Here is an 18,358-nt window from a genome sequence, read left to right as displayed (position 1 = left end):
TGGTAGAGCACGGCGCTTGTAACGCCAAGGTAGTGGGTTCGATCCCCGGGACCACCCATACACAAAAAAAATGTATGCACGCATGACTAAGTCGCTTTGGATAAAAGCGTCTGCTAAATGGCATATTATTATTATTATTATTTATTATTTATCAGTTACAAAAGCTCTGAGTCTCATACTGGGATGCAGGAAAAGAAACTAGGATACAAGGAAGGAAAGAAAGCATATTATAAGGCTTCCAAAACTCAACTCGACCTTGAAGCCAGTTCTACTGCATTTTTTCCATTGTTCCCCTCTAATCAGGGACTGATTTAGACCTGTGACACCAGGTGTGTGCAATTCATTATCAGGTAGAACAGAAAACCAGCAGGCTCCGGATCTCATAGGGTGCCCCGAGTGGATTGAAAACATGCTTTGGTGATGATATTTCACTTCCTTATGTTATAAAATATACTGAACAAAAATATGAACGCAACAATTTCAACGATTTTACTGAGTTATAGTTCATATAAGGAAATCGGTCAATTTAAATACATTCATTAGGTCCTAATTTATGAATTTCACAAGACTGGGAATACAGATATGCACCTTAAAAAAGAAAAGGTAGGGGCGTGGATCACAAAAGCAGACAGTATCTGGTGTGACCACCATTTACCTCATGCAGCGCGACACATCTCCTTCACATAGAGTTGATCAGGCTGTTGATTGTGGCCTGTGGAATGTTGTCCCACTCCTCTTCAATGGCTGTGCGAAGTTGATGGATATTGGCGGGAACTGGAACACGCTGTCATACACGTCGATCCAGAGCATTCCCAACATGCTCAATGGGTGACATGTCTGGTGAGTATGCAGGTCATGGAAGAACTGGGACATTTTCAGCTTCCAGGAATTATGTACAGATACTTGCGACATGGGGCCGTGCATTATCATGCTGAAACATGAGGTGATGGCGGCGGATGAATGGCACGACAATGGGCCTCAGGATCTTGACACGGTATCTCTGTGCATTCAAATTGCCATCGATAAATTGCAATTGTGTTTGTTGTCCGTAGCTTATGCCTGCCCATACAATAACCCCACAGCCACCATCAGCAAACCGCTCACCACACAACGCCATACACGTGGTCTGAGGTTGTGAGGCCGGTCGGACATACTATCAAATTCTCTAAAACGACGTTGGAGACAGCTTATGGTAGAGAATTTAACATTAAATTATCTGGCAACAGCTCTGGTGGACAATTCTGCAGTCAGCATGCCAATTGCACGCTCCCTCAAAACTTGAGACATCTATGGCATTGTGTTGTGTGATAAAACTGCACATTTTAGAGTTGCCTTTTATTTTCCCCAGCACAAGGTGCACCTGTGTAATGATCATGCTGTTTAATCATCTTCTTCATATGCCACACCTGTCAGGTGGATGGATTATCTTGGCAAAGGAGAAATGCTCACTAACAGGGATGTAAAAGAGAAAAAAGCTTTTTGTGCATATGGAACATTTCTGGGATCTTTCATTTCAGCTCATGAAACATGGGGCCAACACTTTACATGTTGCGTTTATTTTTTTGTTCATTGTACATTTTACATCTGGCCATCCAACTAGGGTAAAACCTCCAATAACTTTTGAACGGATTATGATAGAGACTTGAGGTTTGGACCATTGTTTATTTTTTTAGGATTATATACACAATTAACATATTTTACCCATTGGTCAAAAGATGTCTTTTCATGATCTACGACTCATCTTGACACTAATGGGGGATGGAGTGAGGAGTGGCAGCGCAGGCATTCACCACTTATCACTGTCTGACAGCTTCCTCTGAACATACATCAAATCAAATCAAGCTTTATTTATCCAGCACATTTCAGACATGGAATGCAACGCAATGTGCTTCACAGGAAAAAACTAATAAAAACAACGAAAATGAAATATTTACTACACAACAAACAAAACAAAAGAATAACAATAAAACTGAACGATTAAAAGCCCCATAAGGTAAAGCAAAGCTACAAAGCTGTGTTTTAAGATCTCTTAAACATGTCCACAGTTTCGGCCCCCCTCAGGTTCTCTGGCAGGCTATTCCAGAGGCTGGGGGCATAGTAACTAAAGGCTGCCTCTCCATGCCTCCTGGTCCTAGCTTTGGGATAGTTAAAAAGGCCAGTGCCAGAGGACCTGAGGGACCTACTGGGTACATAACTTAAAAGCATGTCTGATATACATTTACATTTTAGTCATTTAGCAGACGCTCTTATCCAGAGCGACTTACAGTTTTAGTGAGTGCATACATTTGTCATACTGGCCCCCCGTGGGAATGTATTGTGGTGCACAATCGTGGATTGATTTAAAAAGCAATAGAAGAATCGTACAATTAATTCTAAAACTCACAAGCAGCCAGTGCAGAGACCTTCAATCCGGTGTAATGCTCTTCATCTTGTCTTGGTCAGTACCCGTGCTGCAACATTCACGTGCACAACATTTCCTGGCGTGTGGCCATTCCAACCCACACATAGCTAACCTTTATGTTGTAACTCAAGGACACCTGACAGACAATGTGACAGTACCACAACAACAACAACAGCACCAATGTCTCAAACAACAAATGGAAAAGAGCTTCTGCATTCTGTGTCAAAATGACTAGCATTTCGCTTCACAAGCGAGACACGTAGAGCGCTTCTAAAATACAAATTCTACTTCTGTTTTTAGAAAGATACATTTCCATCAAAAGGCCTTGGTAGTTCTGAGCTCTGAATGCTTAGAAATCCATATAAAAGAAATGACAACACAAAAACGGACCATTGCACCCACCTACCTACCGCCCTCGCACTCCAACCAACAAAACTCTCAGGAGATAGATATATACATCGAGAGAAAGAGAGAGAATGAAAAAGAGAGATACAAAAATGTAAAGTTAGAGAGGGAGAAAGTCAAAAAGAGGACAAGAAGAGAAGGCTGCCCGCCAAGCCAAGGACACAAAAGGTTTAAGCTATCAGCCCCTTAGCACCACCACCGCTACCGTTGCTGCCTCAATCCCAAACCACCCCCCCCCCTCCGCCATATGGATCTAATCGGGCAAGAGGCTGGCCAGCTGGGACCCCCAACAGTCACCTGTGACAGAGAAAGAGGGGACAGAAGGGCCCCAGCTCCCCCAGTCAAGGGGAGAGACACAATACTGTGTTCCAAGGGAAGGAGAGAGGGAGAGAGAGAGGGGGATAGAGGGAGCAGGGGTAAAGACACGAGGCACTGAATGCAGCGGGGTGAGAGTGGACTTAAGGCTGGAAACAAAGCCTGCACCTGGTCTCTGCCCGTCCACACGCACTGACAATACAGCGCACATCTGTTACCCTCTCTGCCTTTCTCTCGCTCTGTCTGTTGCCCACACACACACAAACACATGCGCAAAAACACATACACACAAGCACATAAACACAAAAGCACACACACATGCGCTAAATAACACACATACATTCACACAAACACACGCGGTCAGGCCGAGCCATCCTCGTGTCCTCCACAGCTAAGCAACAGGTTTGAACAACTCCCCCATGACAACTGGGTAAATAAAGGCTTAGCGCTTGCTCCTAAATCGGGGGTCTGTCTGTGTGTGTGTGTGTGTGGTGTCAGCTTTCTGATATGCGGGAGGAATACGCAGCTAGCTCCATTCAGCTCATTTGAATAAACTTTATTTATAGTATTTGCCTCTCGGGCGGCGACAACTCCAATCGGCCAATGGAACATTTTATTGTAACCTCCGTAGTGTCTAATCAACTGGGGGTGTTAAAAGATGATTTACTACCTATGGACAGGTAAATATTATTTATAATATTTTGTGGGGCCTTGATCCAAGAAAGACTCAAATTAAGTCCTGCCTAACATTTCAGACAGAGCAAGACATCCAAGGCTGCATCCCAAATGGCACCCTATTCCCTATATAGTGGACTACTTTAGACCAGAGCTCTATGGTCTCTGGTCAAAACTTGTGCACTATTAAGGGAACATGCAGCCATTTGGGACACACCCCAAGTCCGTTGGACAAGCAACGTCAGGGAAAATAAATGAGTCTACACGTTAGAGGCGCCACGGAGGGAAAAAGGCCTCAAACGGCCCGGCTGTATGTTTGTCTTGGCTCGCCTTACATCTCAAACTACATAGCTGGACCCGGGCCCCACGTCAACAGGGTACCTTTGTGTGTGTGTGTGTGTGTGTGTGTCCCCGTCCATGTGTGTGTCCGTCCGAGTGTGTGTGAGTAAGTAACAGATGTGTCGTCAACGTGGGCCCATCACGTTTCTCAGAGACGAAGGGATGGGAGAAAAGAGAGGGGGGAGGCGGCTCCTGACTGATCAGGGTGGGAGCACTCTTTGCCCCCCCCCTCCCTCCCCCTCCAGTCTATAACCTCGTCTCTCAGCAGTAATTACAAAAACACAAACGGCTGTCCTGGCTGGTGCCTGTAAAAAATGACTGCAGAGATGGAATAGCACTTACTGGCACAGAATGACAGAGAAACAGCAGAGAGAGAAGAGAGAAAGAAACACGAGCGAGCGAGCGAGCGAGAGAGAGAGAGAGAGAGAGAGAGAGAGAGAGAGAGAGAGAGAGAGAGAGAGAGAGAGAGAGAGAGAGAGAGAGAGAGAGAGAGAGAGAGAGAGAGAGAGAGAGAGAGAGCGCGCGCGCGCGCGAGAGAGACAGAGACAGAGAGAGAGAGAGCAAAAGCAGAAGACTGTACGGTGTACAAACGCCTGCTATAAAAGTGTGGCCCCATGAAAAAAAAAGTGACATTGAATTCAAAAAGCAGGGAAGGAACGGGCGATTGGGAGAGAGGACTCATAAATACTGTAGGACCTGAGGAAGGGAACGGCTTCAACGTGGACATGAGATCAGCGCTCTGGGTTTAAATGGCCCTCCACGTGTGTGATAGGGTGCGTCCCATACGTTCCCTATATAATGCATTAGTTTTCACCAGAGCCTGGTCAAAGTAGTGCACTATATAGGAAATAGGGTGCCTCTACACCCCCCTGTACACTATTCAATCACAATTGTTAAGGAAGGCTGTGACATTCTTCTCTTCAGTTGGGTGTTTTTCTGTTCCACACAGAGTATTGTTGCGTTTGATGAATGCATGAATCCAAATGGCTTAGGTCAACCCCTAGAAACCTGGTTTACAGATTTGATTGAATAAGGTCATTTTAAAATCTCCATGGACTGTGTCTTCATTTAACAAAACAAGTAATAGGTTATAGGGAAGTCGTCTGATATACTAGTATGTTGGTGATGCTTGAAACGGAGTCACACACACAAACACCAGTGACTGACGGGGACACACACACGATCACATTAAGTCTGTAACCAATGGCTCGATTGTCACTTTTTGACTGGGAGTATCATCCATTTCAGTGGCACAACACACACCTGCGTCACTGAGTGCCGCTGGGTTAGATGGAGGGTGTGTGTGTGTGTTTCTGTCTGTCTGTCTGTCGGTCGGTCTATAGAGGCTAGTACCAGTTGTGGGGTCAGTCACCAGGTGAGTGGGAAACTCATACAAAAAATTCTGTGAACACATCTATGCAAAACAAAAGCTTGTCAAAAAGCCAAAAATCACACACTGAATGACGAAGTGACATAACCCCTATTTGCATCCTTCATCCATCCCCATTCTACCCCCATTCCCACACCAGCAGCACTCCTTCTCATTGCCCAATAGATGCTTATAGGGTTACAGCCCTTCTCACCTCTCCATGCCTAATTGATTTGCTTGCCATCAATCATCCGAGTCCCCACCACCCTGATGTCTCTTTCAACTCCAACTGCGCCCATGAAAAACGATCACCGACAATTACATGACACATTAAAATGGGGAAGCAGCGCGAGTAGTGTTGCTGTCATCCCTTCGGATTTTACCTCAACTTTCTGCCGCCACTGTTGATTAACGACCCGGCTCGCAAAACACATCGATAAAACTCCCTTGACACTGAGCACGGTCGTAAATCAGAGAGTGGTGGGTGCTCATGAGTTCTTCTGTCTTTCAAAGGGTCAGACAAACCGGCTCCTATTCATTACGAACCGCCTGACATTCCACTTAACCTGCTGGCCTAGACAGCACTCGTTTTTTATCATGTCGGACATGGACGGAGTCAGAGAGAGGCAGCGCCGAGGCGAAAGCGTGTGACACTAGTCTACTATAGCAAGCACAGGCAGCGTTCGTCTGATTAAATCAGGCTGTAAAACCCAACTAATTGCTATATACAGCCTGAAACGAATGCCTGCAAAATCATGAAAATGATCCTTACAAGCCAGAATGTTTAATAAAATTACATTTAAAGTAGCCGACTAAACTCAACTCCACGATTTATGATAGAGTTGTGTCCACTAGTGTGCCCAGCAGACTGGGGAACTGTATTGAGATCAAATGTTGAATCGATGAGAACATTTGCAGAATGTCGGCCAGAATCCATCCATATTTGGTAGTGAGTGGAAATGCCCACCGGATGCTTCACATTTAGAAATCCAGTGAAATATCTGTCTCATTGTTCTATCTGTGGCTCTGCTCCGTGAAGTGCAAGAAGTATGAATGCCCTGACTTCTGCAGAGGCCGCATTGCAGTAAATGCTGTAAGGCCAATGCAGACTCCAGATTGACCATGCTGCTAGCTTTACTCTACCGGTTGCCTGTGCGGTTTGTCCTTCAGCTGCTCAAAATTTGAGTCAAAATATCCACAGGAAAGTATTGTTTAACCCACTTAGAGAGCTGGTAGGTAGCCTATTAGGTTCGCTTTGGCACCAATGTAAAATTAGTTTTATATTGGATAGGCCTATTCGGTTCTCATCAATAGCTATTGAACCAAGCATGCCATGACAATGAAAATCATATATTCTGAATCAGGGGAGGATGGAGAACCATCCACACCTTATATATATATATATATATATATCTTTAGATGGTTTTGAAGATTTAAATTCAACAAAAAATAATAATACTTGAATATACCATTTTCATCAATATATTCCTGTAGCTATTTTGTCTAAAATTAGAGTAAGTTTAAATCTGGCTTGTAGGGACCATTTACATGATTTTGCAGGCATTAGTTTCAGGATATATCTACCAATTAATTGTGTATTACAGCCTGATTAATCAGACAAGGCAGTGTTGTCCATAAAATTGGATACGAGCTTTCAACAGGAACGAGAGACACTAGTAAGGCAAGCTCATTTGAGACCAGGTGCAAGGAGGGAGGCTTATTATGAACAGCTCCACCAAGGGAAAGAGGAGGTCAATCAAAGCCAGATGTTCAATACGCCACAGGCCATGTTTAACGCATGAATAAGCCTTGGTTTTCACAACGCAGATTATGACGGTGGAATACTTGCACATTGACAGAGGGAAAATGTCAGAAGATGAGTAATACAAGTCATAAATAGTCAGATATGGGAAATGTTGGGAGTATACCCCCTGAAGTCTAAATTTGAAAAGTTCTTAAATGGTTGGGAGCAAGCCAGGAGAATGCACCTAGAGCAGGCGTGTAAAGCATTGCAGTGGAATGTTGGACTTATAGCCTACTGTCTTGCATTGACGTGTAGCCTACAGGCCTGTTCACATGCATTGTAGAGCTATCCTTACCCAATCTATTTGCCAATTTATTTGATTCATGAATTGGCTTTCATGAGAGTCCGCTAATAGCCTAATATTCTCTCTGCAACTTCAACATAAAACCCTTCACCTAAGGAATGAGGGTGGAGTGATTAAAAATACACACATCATGACATGTAACTATTTCCACCTTCACACAATGCCCCGTTAATAATCAGCCAGCCATATGTGCCTATTTCCCAGGAGTGTGTCAGAGCAGGCCCATGTATGTACTCATCCACTGGCGTTGAGCTGTGGGTTAAGGCGTCCGCATACTATGTTATGTTTGCGTCCAGCAGAACTCGGCTAGGCGTAACCGAAAGTCTGTGCTCGCATACTCCCTAATAGACCTTCACTTGCAAAATGAGAAATAATGGCAGTATTACTGTTGTTTGTCCCTCTTGAGACACCATAGCAACAACATAGCCAGTACAGTTCCTCAAAATAGTCTGAATGAATCTAAGATAAATCAAGAAATCTGTAATTAATTTCGACGTTTTTGCCGAGGAGGCCTTCGTTGCGCAATTTTACATTAGGCAAAATTGTTTGGTGCAGTATTTGCATGAAAACGAGTTGTCTCTCGTTGAATGACAACAAACAGTTAATTGACGAATCCCGTTCATAGTTCCCACCCATACTGTTGACCAATCACAGGTGAAGGGGCATAGACTTCGGCTACCGAACTTCGACTTGCCTCAACAAAAACATTTAGTGTGCACGAACAGCCCAAAAAATCCCTGCCGAACACCAAAACAAACTAAAACATCACAAAAATGTCATCATAATATACAGTAGGTGCAAACAGGCGCGCCAAGATTCGACTGGATAGATTTGACTGGATAGCATGCGACAGGCTGACTAAAGTCAGCAGGTAGCTTAGTGGGTAAGAGCGTTGTGCCAGTAACCGAAAGGTCGCTGGTTCTAATCCCCGAGCCGACTAGGTGAAAAATCTGTCGATGTGCCCTTAAGCAAGGCACTTAACCCTAATTGCTCCTGTAAGTCGCTCTGGATAAGAGCGTCTGCTAAATGTATAATAAAAATAAAAATAAAAAAGTCAGTCCTAATGTTGGAGCTGCACTGCCTCTGCCAGAGAGACAGATAAGGACAACAATGGGACTGTGCTTAGAACAATGGAGAAAATTAGTGTGTGGGGGGTGCTGGGGATGGGTGTGTATGCATTCGTGTGTTTCAGTGCAGTTGTGTTAGGGCTGTGACAATACCAGCATCACAATATTTTTTCCAAAAATTAAAACACGAAGCAGATCAAATTCTTTAGTTCTTTCAAAACCTGCTGTATGTAAAATGTTGTGTGCTATAGTTTGAAAAATAAATAAATGTGACTCTAGATGATAACATAATGATGTTTGTTTCCAACATTAGTGCTGTTTACCTAAAGAAGTGAAATCCGCTTCATATTTTGTTTCCTTGCCATGCTACTAATGAGTATTGCGATACTGGTATCGTCTTGGCCCTGAATATGTGTGTGTTCCAGTCGGTGTGTGTGCATGTTTTGGTGTGTGTGCATGTTTTGGTGTCTGTGCGCAAGATTGTGTGTTTCTACGTGGGTGTGTCTTGGTGTGTGGGGAGTGTATTATTGTTATTTTATGCTCTATACTACCTACACCCGGGGTCTCAAAGCGGGCGGTGCATCTTGCTTCTCTGTACAGTCAGTCGCAGGTCCATAACTCACGGCTTAGGAGAGGGAAATAGACAATAGGACAGAGGAGGCCCCAGAGAGTTTGTTTGCTCACCATAATTAATTACATACTTGGTCATGTGAAACAGAAAACTGGGAGTGGAGCAGTTGAGGCTAGTGGCAGGAGCTATGGGAGGATTTGCTCATTGGGCGGCAGGTAGCTTAGTGGTTAAGAGTGCCAGTAACCGAAAGGTCGCTGGTTCTAATCCCCGAGCCGACTAGGTGAAAAATCTGTCGATGTGCCCTTGAGCAAGGCACTTAACCCTAATTGCTCCTGTAAGTCGCTCTGGATAAGAGCGTCTGCTAAATGACTAAAATGTCAAATGTAAAAATGTAATGGCTGGAATGGAATTAATGGAACCAAGTCAAACACATAAAACAAATGGCAACCACATGTCTGACTCCGTTCCATTTATTCCGTTCCAGCCATTACAATGAGCCCGTCCTCCTATAGTTCCTCCCACCAGCCTCCTCTGGAAGGGAGGCATGTACTGACCTGAGAGAGCAAGGGAGGGAAGGAGAGAGAGTGAGGAAGGTAAAGAAGGAAGAGAGAAAGGAGAGGGATCAATAGGAAGGGAAAGAAGGGAGGAAGAGAGAGAGAACCTTGAGAAAGGAGAGGATAGAGAGTACGGTAGTAAGAGAGAGAGAAAATGGGAAACAGAGGACAGAGGCAAAAGAGAGAGTGGGGGTTTAACAAAATGGAGGAGAGTGGATAGCGAGGAGGAGAGACAGAGGAGAGGTGTTTGTGTTGGATGGTAGCTGTCATAGAGCCTGTGAGGTGGGCCTGAGCCAACACACACACACTCTGTAGAGGTCACGGATGATAGATAGTGAGAGAGACAGAGAGAGAAAAAGAGAGAGAGAGAGAGAGAGGGGTATCTGTGGGCCCTGTGCATGGTTCTGATAGAGGTCATGCATGGGGAAAGGGAAAAGAACACACCAAAAAATGCAATCTCCTTTAAAGGGATACTGTGAGATTTAGGTTGTTTATCTACTTACCCAGTCAGATGACCTCATGAATACCACTTTTATGTCTCTTCGTGCAGTTTGGAGATTATTGAAGTTAGCATATCGTTAGCTTAGCACAATTGCTGTAAATCTCCTGTTACAGTAGCCAAAAGCAGGGGATTAGACCCTCTAACTCCTCCAAAACTGGGTGTTTGGTAATTTATAGTCTTACAAAGCTATACATAGTAATCAATATTTTATACATTCGTTAATTTCACTGATAATCATAAGAAACAAGATTCACTTCCTCATTCTTTCCCAGTTGTCGCATAGAGATGTATAGAGATCGCAACATTGTACTCCATTATGGCGTCTGTGAGCAGCGCCATTGAAACAGATACAACGTTGCGTCTGACTGGTTAAGTAGATAAACTCCCTACATCTCCCTTTAACACAGCTTCTATCTATGAATCAACCTCTCACTTACACAGAATACACACACAGCGACAAAACAGTGTCTCCCTCGAAAGCAACTCCCTACACACACAGAACCTAATATATACAAATCACACACACACACACACACTACTTTTTCTTACACACACACACTACACTCAAAGGACCACAGACGATAGGGTTCAACAACCACCACTGACACTAAGGGCCATTTCTCAGGGGCCCAACATGCCGTTTAGCGCTGTCACTCCCCCAAGACCCCCCCCCCCTCCAAGACGGGAAACGTATCTCTTCAAACCAGTACAGTGAACAAAGGCCTGCGGTTCTGGGTCACCGGGCTGGGGCACAAGGCATTACCCAGAGCCACAGGCTCCAAGCCAGACCTCTGACTCTAACACTTCTCACAAGAAGGGTGCCCTCTTAGGGGGGGGGGGGGTATGAACTTACACTCTCATACATACACACTCACATGTACTCATACACTTACACAAGCAGTCATAATCACACACAAGCAATATCCCCCCCCCCACCACACACACACAAGCAATATCCCCTCCCACCACACACACAAGCAATATCTCCCCCCCACCACACACACAAGCAATATCTCCCCCCACCATCACACACAAGCAATATCTCCCCCCACACACACAAGCAATATCTCCCCCCACCACACACACAAGCAATATCTCCCCCCCCCCACACACACAAGCAATATCTCCCCCCACCACACACACAAGCAATATCTCCCCCCACCACACACACAAGCAATATCTCCCCCACCACACACACAAGCAATATCTCCCCCCCACCACACACACAAGCAATATCCCCCCCACCACACACACAAGCAATATCTCCCCCACCACACACACAAGCAATATCTCCCCCACCACACACACAAGCAATATCCCCCCCACCAAACACACAAGCAATATCTCTCCCCCCACACACACAAGCAATATCTCCCCCCACCACACACACAAGCAATATCTCCCCCCACACACACACAAGCAATATCTCCCCCACACACACACAAGCAATACCCCCCCCACCACACACACAAGCAATATCTCTCCCCCACCACACACACAAGCAATATCCCCCCCTCCCTCCACCCACCACACACAAGCAATATCCCCCCCCCACCACACACAAGCACTCTATCTCATACACACACACTAACTCATCATATACAGACAGTTTACTCTAAAATGGATGTTTAGAGAGAGCAAATTGTTGTGATTGGGGCCTCTTCTCCCCACCTCTCCCCTCTTCCTCCCCATCCCCACCTCTCCTCTCCTCTCTTCCTCCCCCAGACACACCTCTCCTCTCTTCCTCCCCATCCCCACCTCTCCCCTCTTCCTCCCCATCCCCACCTCTCCCCTCTTCCTCCCGACACACCTCTCCCCTCTTCCTCCCCAGACACACCTCTCCCCTCTTCCTCCCCAGACACACCTCCACCTCTCCCCTCTTCCTCCCTATCCCCACCCCCACCTCTCCCCTCTTCCTCCCTATCCCCACCTCTCCCCTCTTCCTCCCCATCCCCACCTCTCCCCTCTTCCTCCCTATCCCCACCTCCACCTCTCCCCTCTTCCTCCCTATCCCCACCCCCACCTCTCCCCTCTTCCTCCCTATCCCCACCCCCCACCTCTCCCCTCTTCCTCCCCATCCCCACCTCTCCCCTCTTCCTCCCCATCCACACCTCTCCCCTCTTCCTCCCCAGGCTAGATATCACAGCCCTAGTCACTGGAACTAATCAAGAGCTTCCTTCTCCCCAATGTTTGGAGCAGCTGCCTGGAACTTGTGTGTGTGGACCACAGAGAGCAATGGAAAGAGGGAGGGGCAAATAAAGGTAGCATTCTAAGTATTTAAGCTGAGTGGACAAAGGTCAATGGTGTCGCTGACTTCATGAAAGTCTGATCTTTCTCATTCATCTCAGCAATTCATCACTAATTATTGCTATGGACTAGGTATAAATTCATACTTCATAGGTAAGAGAATGTAGGTGGATGAGTGTTTGAATGGATTTTGTATCATAATATCCTAATATTTCTATATAAAACACTGATGAATGAGTCTACTTTGAAACTGTTGAAAATTCACGTGTGGAGACAGAATGGGGGCCCATATCTCCCTCTCTCTCTCTCTCTCTCTCTCTCTCACACACACACACACGGCTCCTGCTGTCAGGAGTGTGACAATGTCCAGCCGGCCCCCAGACGCGAGACTCCATGGTTTGAGCCTGCCCAGTCCTATCTCCCTACAGGCGTGGAGTCCTGCTCTACTTGGCTGAGACTTGCCAGGTCCCCTCTCTGTCTGTCTGTCTCTCTCTATCTCTCCATTCCTCTTTCTCCATCCACTCCACCCCAGCAAACATAAATACACAGAGACAAGTCCATTCACTGTACCAATAGGAATAGCCTTCCCCTTCATTGTTTTACCTTAAAACATGCCCAGGCATCACCCTTTGATGCAGCAGAGCTCTTCTTGAAAGATATATAGCTTGCCCTACACTATAATAAATGTACTAGGTATGTACTTGAGTTGCTAACAATTTCAATTAATTATTAGCTATGGTAAAGTGTGAGGCTTGCATACAGTGTTAGCAACAAGAGTATTCTTTGGATGATGGCTGTCCAACCCTGTTCCTGGAGAACTATCGTCCTGTAGGTGTTCGCTCCAACCCTAATCTAGCGCACCTGATTCTAATAATTAGCTGGTTGATAAACTGAATCAGGTTAGTTACAACTGGGGTTGGATTGAAAACCTACAGGAGGGTAGCTCGCCATGAACAGGGTTGGAGAGCCCTGCTCTGGATATTACTCTTAACAATGTGTTGCTAGGTAAACTTTTAGGCATAAGGAAAGCATAAAGATAGCAATATCCTTCCTTAACCTTCACTGACTTGTCATAGTCACTCAAGCCTCACCTCAACATAAGCATCCATTTTGTTTACCTTAAAAGCGTGGAATAGCCTGGCCGTACAGCACACAAGCAAATGAACACGTCAGTGTCTTTCAAAACAACTGGAAAAGATCTAAACAAGACTATACCATCCGTCTGAGCTTCTAGACTAGGAAAATATTTGAACGACTAAGAAGCAACCTCCTAGTAGTAAGTAGTCTTGCATTTACAGTGTCAGTGTGTGTTCTAATTCAAAACCAGACCCAAGGCTTTCACAAACAGTCATTTGCAATACTGAGCTGACAGAATTGGTCTTAAAAGGCAGCAGTTCTTGGTGCTAAGCTAACTCTTAGCCATGTGCATCCCTCTCTTCCCTTGGCAGAGAATGATAAAGAGAGGAGGAGATAAGAAAGAGAGGATGATTCACCATCTGTACAGAGGCTAATTGGGCTAGACAAAGCACACACTCTCCTTCGGTCGATCACACACTAAACACACTGAAGCGCACACAGAGACATAGATAAATACAACAAAAATAGACTATGCACTAGGAGCACACAAGGAAAAGGGAAATCAAATCTGTTTTACCTCCACCCTAGTAGAGTCGGCTCGTCTGTCCTAATTCAGCTGGGGTGCCGTTGCTTTCTTAACGTTCTCTTCTCTCTCTCTCTCCACTCCTTCATATGTCAGGCATGTGTTTGCGTTCCCACATATGTGAGCCCCAGTGTGGCCGAGTCCAGAGCCAAAGAAACACAGATGGCTCCCAGATGGAAGAGGATATCCAGGCAGTCCAGTACTGTGCGTTCTCTCTCGCTCGCTCTATTCGTTCTCTCTCTCTCTCTCTCTCGCTCTGTTCGCTCTCTTGCTCTGTGCCTGTTATCTTGCTCTCTCTCTGTCACACACACTGTGTGTTCTCTCTCGCTGTGTGAACCTCTCTCTCTCTCTCTCTCTCTCTCTGACTCCTCCCCCCTTTTCCCACAGACTCTTTCCTCTGTTTCCAAGGGCAGTCTGCTGGGCTGATGTCACCGACAAGGCCACGTCCCTTCTATTTAATGTATTTACCGACGGACCTCGTGATTAACATAACTAATTGTACTTGCACCTTCAGGCTAAACAAAGGCTGTGACAAGTAAGTTGGGGTTGGGGTAGAGGGGCATTAATTTCCTCTTCACCCCCCCCCCCTTCAAGAGGGGGGCTCTCACAATGTTTAATACCCCCTCTGTGGCCCTTTTTCTTTCTTGGGCTCTCTTTTTGTTTCACCACTTTAATGCAGTCTGGTAGGCCATTGAATCCAGTGTGTGGACACTTGCGAGGAAATGAATGCAACCTCTTGTCCTCAAGCTTCACTGAGTTAAATTTAAGCCAGCGACTGATTTATCGGCAGTACAAGAGAGAAAGAGAGAAACAAATAGTAGAAAATGGATGGTTTTGCTTTTCACCAACATTTTTGGGGGACCCAAACCTCTAAAAATAGAATTATAGAGCCGACTTTAGATTGTCAAGACTGAGTTCCTTCTAATTCTGTGGTGAGTCAATGATTAGACTCTATAATTGACAACTGGCAAACCACGGTACACATAATCAAGGCATTTCAAGGCTCCAGACAGGAGTACTCCAACTAGCACACACAAGTGCTCAAACAAACAAACAAAAAACAAACAGCAGTCCAAGACAAACACTAGCAGTTCATTAAGAGGTGATATAACCCACCCTTGCACGCACACACATCCTAATTGCCTCCCAAGGTTCAGCTGATACTGCAGGTTAAAACGAGGCAACTAAGCCAAGCGCAGACACACATGCACACGCACAGCACAGCTTTATTTGATATCCTTGGACTGATACATTTAGAGAGTGCATCTGGCCAATGGAGAGAGGGCCAGGTGGCCGTGGCAGAGGGAACAGGAGGTGCAGCACTGACTGCGGGTGCTCCGCAGATGCTAACCCAGACGCTACGCTTGCTAGCCCTACAGGTCAGTGTGTCCATGCTAGCTAGCTAGCACTAAATTCAGATAACATACACCAACCAACCATTCTTACTTAGCCTTTAGCTTTCTCTGCCACGCATACTGTCTGAACTGTCTATGTCTTGCCCATAATCGCTCCATAGAGGGAGAAAGCTAAGCATACACTTATGTAGTCATTTTTGAAGGGGGAAAGTCAATACTGAATGCGATATGGAATTGCTTTAGCTCCTTCATGCTGTCTCCCACAGCTGTTAACCATTCTGCTAGGCTGTGCGGCCGAGACTGGAAAAAAAAGGGAAAAGAGTTGCTAGCTGCCCACAAAATGAGATACCCCAGTAAATTTCGAGCATCTGTTTCTGTTCACACGCTCTCTCTCCGAACATCTACTTTTAGAAAAATAAACAGTGCTTAAACGACAGCACCAGCGCTCTCCTCTAGTCCAGAGGTGGGAGGAATGAGGAGTTTGGATGTTGGAGGGTCTGAAGGGGGTAGAGAGAGAAATATAAAATCGTTACCTCACCCACTCACTAATTACGCCTTGTGATGGATAGCTTGTTGTGTGAGTGAGGGGAATAGGAGGAGGATTGTGGTAATGAGTCCACAATGAGCTCATACAATACAGCTACGGGTCCAATGGATACAGTGAGGGAAAAAAGTATTTGATCCCCTGCTAGTTTTGTACGTTTGCAAACTGACAAAGAAATGATCAGTCTATAATTTTAATGGTAAGGTTTATTTGAACAGTGAGAGACAGAATAACAACAACAAAAATCCAGAAAAACGCATGTCAAAAATGTTATAAATTGATTTGCATTTTAATGAGGGAAATAAGTAATTGACCCCTCTCAATCAGAAAGATTTCTGGCTCCCAGGTGTCTTTTATACAGGTAACGAGCTGAGATTAGGAGCAGTGTGCTCCTAATCTGTTTGTTACCTGTATAAAAGACACCTGTCCACAGAAGCAATCAATCAATCAGATTCCAAACTCTCCACCATGGCCAAGACCAAAGAGCTCTCCAAGGATGTCAGGGACAAGATTGAAGACCTACACAAGGCTGGAATGGGCTACAAGACCATCGCCAAGCAGCTTGGTGAGAAGGTGACAACAGTTGGTGCGATTATTCGCAAATGGAAGAAACACAAAATAACTGTCAATCTCCCTCGGCCTGGGGCTCCATGCAAGATCTCACCTCGTGGAGTTGCAATGATCAATAAGAACAGTGAGGAATCAGCCCAGAACTACATTTACATCATTTAGCAGACGCTCTTATCCAGAGCGACTTACATTATTATTATTTTTTTTCATACCCCCTGTGGGAATCGAACCCACAACCCTGGCGTTGCAAACGCCATGGTCTATCAACTGAGCTACATCCCTGCCGGCCATTCCCTCCCCTACCCTGGACGACGCTGGGCCAATTGCGTGCCGCCCCATGGGTCTCCCGGTCACGGCCGGCTACGACAGAGCCTGGATTCGAACCAGGATCTCTAGTGGCACAGCTAGCAATGCGATGCAGTGCCTTAGACCACTGCGCCACACAGGAAGATCTTGTAAATGATCTCAAGGCAGCTGGGACCATAGTCACCAAGAAAACAATTGGTAACACACTATGCTGTGAAGGATTGAAATCCTGCAGCGCCCGCAAGGACCCCCTACGCAAGAAAGCACATATACATGCCTGTCTGAAGTTTGCCAATGAACATCTGAATGATTCAGAGGAGAACTGGGTGAAAGTGTTGTGGTCAGATGAGACCAAAATCGAGCTCTTTGGCATCAACTCAACTCGCCGTGTTTGGAGGAGGAGGAATGCTGCCTATGACCCCAAGAACACCATCCCCACCGTCAAACATGGAGGTGGAAACATTATGCTTTGGGGGTGTTTTTCTGCTAAGGGGACAGGACAACTTCACCGCATCAAAGGGACGATGGACGGGGCCATGTACCGTCAAATCTTGGGTGAGAACCTCCTTCCCTCAGCCAGGCATTGAAAATGGGTCGTGGATGGGTATTCCAGCATGACAATGACCCAAAACACACGGCCAAGGCAACAAAGGAGTGGCTCAAGAAGAAGCACATGAAGGTCCTGGAGTGGCCTAGCCAGTCTCCAGACCTTAATACCATAGAAAATCTGTGGAGGGAGCTGAATGTTCGAGTTGCCAAACGTCAGGCTCGAAACCTTAATGACTTGGAGAAGATCTGCAAAGAGGAGTGGGACAAATCCCTCCTGAGATGTGTGCAAACCTGGTGGCCAACTACAAGAAATGTCTGACCTCTGTGATTGCCAACAAGGGTTTTGCTACAAAGTACTAAGTCGTGTTTCGCAGAGGGGTCAAATACTTATTTCCCTCATTAAAATGCAAATCAATTTATAACATTTTTGACATGCGTTTTTCTGAATGTTTTTGTTGTTATTCTGTCTCTCACTGTTCAAATAAACCTACCATTAAAATTATAGGCTGATCATGTCTTTGTCAGTGGGCAAACATACAAAATCAGCAGAGGATCAAATACTTTTTTCCCTCACTGTACAGATGTGTAGGGCCTTGACCATTTGGAGAGTGTGTGTGACTGTATATGTGTGTGTTACCTGCTTCGTAAAACAAAATGTGCAGACTAACAGTGAAATGCTTACTTACGGGCCCTTCACAACAATGCAGAGAGAAAAGTAGAAAAATAATAACACAATGAATAAAAACACAATGAGTAACGATAACTTGGCTATATACATGGGGTACCAGTACCGAGTCAATGTGCAGGGGTACGAGGTAATT

The 18,358-nt window shown here is 45.5% G+C and overlaps 1 protein-coding gene across 3 annotated transcripts in view; it reads right to left on the bottom strand.

Moving 5' to 3' along the window:
• Positions 1–18,358, bottom strand: part of LOC121575573 (protein CBFA2T2-like) — a 50,072-nt gene that overhangs the window by 17,892 nt on the left and 13,822 nt on the right. Inside the window, exon 1 of one of the 3 annotated variants that reach the window (XM_045223087.1) lies at positions 14,208–14,500. The exons of 1 other annotated variant lie outside the window; for it this stretch is intronic. The gene's annotated coding sequence lies outside the window, so the exon portion shown is untranslated. Of the gene's footprint in view, positions 1–2,383; positions 2,659–14,207; positions 14,501–18,358 lie in introns of those variants that run through there. One more of the 3 variants, XM_045223088.1, reaches the window with a different exon arrangement.

The sequence above is a fragment of the Coregonus clupeaformis genome, chromosome 10 (genome assembly GCF_020615455.1).
Source record: "Coregonus clupeaformis isolate EN_2021a chromosome 10, ASM2061545v1, whole genome shotgun sequence".
In the NCBI taxonomy this organism is placed as follows: Eukaryota; Metazoa; Chordata; class Actinopteri; order Salmoniformes; family Salmonidae; genus Coregonus; species Coregonus clupeaformis.
The sequence above is the reverse complement of the archived record's forward strand: the minus strand, read 5'-3'. Positions and strand labels throughout refer to the sequence as shown.